Source organism: Ursus maritimus, unplaced genomic scaffold (assembly GCF_017311325.1).
Source record: "Ursus maritimus isolate PB19 unplaced genomic scaffold, ASM1731132v1 scaffold_32, whole genome shotgun sequence".
Classification (NCBI taxonomy): Eukaryota; Metazoa; Chordata; class Mammalia; order Carnivora; family Ursidae; genus Ursus; species Ursus maritimus.
The window spans coordinates 298,381-302,381 of NW_024425786.1; positions in this window are offsets into that span (position 1 = coordinate 298,381).

A 4,001-nucleotide genomic window follows, 5' to 3' on the forward strand; every position below is an offset into this window, starting at 1 on the left:
GGCACCCCTGCACGGGGCAGGAGCTGGGATCTGGCTGCAGCCAGGAACTGGTGGCAGCCCAGGGCTGCTTGGTTAGGGGTGAGAGCCCCGAGCACACGGTCGTGAAGCCATTCGTTGGCAGAGCTCAGAAGCACCCGGGGGTCCATGGGATCCAGCCGTGTGGGCAGCGGCTGTCCGTGAAAACCATAAGAGCAGAAGGAACGTCCCAATTGACCATTTGTCTGAAGCCAAGGGATGCAGTGCGTGGGAACCCCACTCTTGGGCCCCCTTTCCGGCACAAGGGGGCAGACCATTCAGGTTTCACCGTCTGACTTTGGGTCACTTTTGCTCTTCTTGGGACTCCAGCAGAAGAGTGTAAGGAAAACAGTGAGTGGTCAGTGCAGGGTCAGAGAGCAGGTGCTCAGCCAGACCAGGTCCTTCCTCTTCAAAGCGATGAGCCAGCGGAGACAGTCCACGCAGCTTTTATCGGCCGAAGGCCCCCTGGCCGTGCAGCAGAGCACCTCAGGGCCTGCCTGCCGCACCTCGACCCCCCTGTGAGGGAGCTGGCCTCCCCTCAGGCAAAGCTCAGCTGCTTCTGGGCCTTTCCGCTCCCAGGCTGAGCGCAGTCCTCAGCCACCCTGCTTCGGCCCATGGGGGTGGCCTCTCAGCAGGACAGTGAGTTTGTGTCGCCCTTGTCCGCAGCGGGAGAGAAGCACGTGCGGAGGTCTCTCGCACGCCAAGGGCCGGTCACAGCACCCTCTGGCTCCTCGATCAACCTCCTGCAGAAAACTGTGTGGTCGTTTCACTGTGACTCAGAGCTCACTGTGGTCCGGGTGTTTCTGAGGGTGTGTGAGCATTAGAACGGATGGGAAAGTACAGCATCCCCCCGCCCGGCCGACAACAGGGTCAGAGTAGTCAGACCGGGCAGGCTCCCCTGCAGTAGCCGCATAGGCCAGAGGCAGCCGCCACCTGGGCCGGCAACTTGGCGGAGGCCTGCCTCCCTGCAGGTGCCCTCTTCCCCAGCAGGTGACCGTCCCTGTCCCCGAACTCAGCCCAGAGTCCTTCCCTGGTGGTCCCAGACATCAAAACTGAGTGGGGACCCACCTGGTCCTCACCACATCCTGGCACCTGGGGCTCAGTGAACACTGGCCACAGCCTCCTCCAGACACCCCTCATCCCCCTGGGAGCTTCTGAAATCCGGCAACACCACGCCCGCGACCCCCAACCCAACATTTCTGGGTAGAGCCGCGTGGTTCTGACGCACGGCGGCACCGAGCTGCTCTGTGACCGAGTCAATGGGGCAGCGCGTGGAGGGCAGGGTGTGAGCCTGAGACGGGGGTCAGCGGCGAGCAGCCCTTCCTCCCATTCCAATCCAACGGCAAACATGTCTGGGTTGTTAGTGAGCAATGGCTCAGTCTCCCCTAAACACAGGTGCCAGAGGCCAGTGTGTTCTGACCCCACCCCCACACAACACAGACACCTTGAGTGAGCGTCGGGGGTGGGTGGGTGTCCTGACAATCCCGAGGAGGGGTGTGCCTGGTGGGTCCCCCTCATCAGCACTGCCCTAGGGGCTGGAGGTTGGAAGACTGGAGGGTCAGAGGTCACTGATGCTGCAAGGACTGGTTTCCAGAGGCCCTGCCGGGGGTCAGGGGACCAGACCAACCCCTGGCTGCCCCTCTGGAGGTGAGGGAGGAACCCAGCCCCCCACAGCCCTTTGGGTCAGGAGGCCAGGCTGAGCTGGGCTGAGGGGCGGACTCAGAGCCCCACCCAACCCCCCTGGCTGCCCCTCTGGAGGTGAGGGAGGGACCCGCCCCCACAGCCCTTTGGGTCACACCCCTGGCTGCCCCTCTGGAGGTGAGGGAGGAACCCGCCCCCCACAGCCCTTTGGGTCAGGAGGCCAGGCTGAGCTGGGCTGAGGGGCGGACTCAGAGCCCCACCCAAAGGGTTTCAGGGTCCTACACCAGGACCCCAGTGATCAGGCCCATGGGGACTCCTGGGCAGAGGGTGGCGGTGTCGTGCCCCCCTCTGGGACCCCCAGGGCAGTGGGGACAGGAGGCCAACAGGGTGGCGTCAGGGGACAGTGCCCCCTGGAGTGGTGCAGCCCTCAGGGAGCCCTCCATGGCAGCCACTGACTCTTCTGGGCATGTCCACTCCTAGAGGACAGGCTTTGGGTCTAAAGACCAGGCCTTGGACAGAAAGATGAGCGCCACAAAGCCCGGATCCTGGGGTGGAGCAAGCCGGAGAGCCGGCAGCCCGGGGGACAGGCCCTTTGTCATTGGGAGTTTACAGTGGAAAACAGGTGGGCCCTTTGGGATCTCTGCTGCTGGTGCTAATTAGCTGCGTTTCATTACGGGACCTTCCACTGGGAGCGTCCCCGAGTCACTTCCCGAAACTGGACTGGGGCCCTGTTCCTCCCCACCCTGCGGCCATGGCCCCCAGACCCTTCCAAACCCCAGTGTGCAGTCTTGCGTCCCTTAGCTCAGGGCTTCCAAAATGGGGGCGTTCCAGGGGTTTCCATGGCCTCAGACCCCGGACCAGCCCCCTACCCTGCAGGAGAGCCCTTCTTCCCGGCAGCCTGTCTCCCCCAGTGTGTGGGTCGATGTGACACATGTCCGCCCTGTTCTGCGGCCTCTTGCCCATTGGGTGTGTCTGGGGGCACACAGGGAGGGGTTCTGAGAGACTCAGGCAGAGGAGACCCCCTCCATTGCTGCCACAGCTTGGGGCTGGGGGCCAAGAGCTGAGAGGGGCAGGCCCAGGCTCGGCCCTCTGTCAATGGGAACCTCAGCCCCAAGGGGCAGGGGGCCACCGTTGCGGCCACCGCTGGGGCAGAGCACAGGGTGCAGGGTGTGACCTCACTCGCCCCCTCCTCGTTGGCGGGCAGCGCCGCCCTGACTCTCCCAGCTGCCGGCTTGCACACTCCTCAGCAGCTCCTACAGAAGCTTTCCTCCTGGTTTTTGTTCGAGCTGGGCCCCGGCAGCGGCGGGCGAGGCGGGCGAGCTGGGCGAGGCGGGGGCAGGAATGTGTGCGGGGCCTGCCGCCCGCCCTGCCGCTGCGTCACGTCGCTGCCTCCCTCCTGGCCTATGGGAGCCCGGGGGACACACCTGTTGGCGGCCAGGAGCAGAGATTGGTCGGCAGTGAGCAGGCACCTGTGTGGGGCGGGGTGAGGCCCTACATGTAAGGCGAGCCCGGGGCCACCGTCTCTTCCCTGCCTGCCCTTCACAGCTGCAGAAGGACCCGCCACGGCCTCCATTGTTCCCCGGCGCTCTCAAAACTGCCCTGAAAGACCAGGCCAGCTGTCCACCTGCACACGTATGGACCTAAGTTCTCCTCTGTGAGGAGCCTCCGCTGAGGGAGGCAGGGAGCTGGGCTTTTCCAGGAGGCAGGCAGCCCCCGCTGGTCTCCAAGCCGCTCCAGGTTTGGGTCTTGGCTGGGGGCAGGTTGGGCAGGAGCCAGATCTGGGCCCCAGGCTGTTCACCACGGGCTGACAGGTATTTGGGGTGACTGGTGTCAAAGCTTCTCTGATGTCTGTTCTGAGGCCCGGGGGGCCCTGGGTGCAGGGACAGTGGCGGACATGCCGGCCTGGCTGCTAGGCTGGGGTCGGGAGCGGCCTCCCCCCTCCTCCTCCGGGCGTGGAACCTGTCTGGGCAGGTACTGCGGGAGGCGGAGGTGCAGGAGGTGCAGGAGTCGGGGAGGCCGCTCGGTGGGGAGAGTCCCCCGAGTGGCTGACCCAGAGAGGACGGGGCGATGGTGGCAGCTGGGCTCAGACGCGGACAACGGTGGTCCTTGGCGTCTGAGGAGGTGGGCCGCCCGGGCCGAGCGTGCTGGGTGTCGGATGCGGAGCCGTCTTGGGCTCACCGGGCTGTGCAGGGTCTGGCGGGCAGGAGCGACCAGGCCGCGGGTGTCTTCCAGCCCCCCAGAGGGCGGCTCAGGGTCACCGACGAGGGCGCCCTCCTTTCACCTGGTGACGGGAGCTTCTGGAACGCTCCCCCATCGGCCACTGATGTGACGGTTCCCGAGGTACC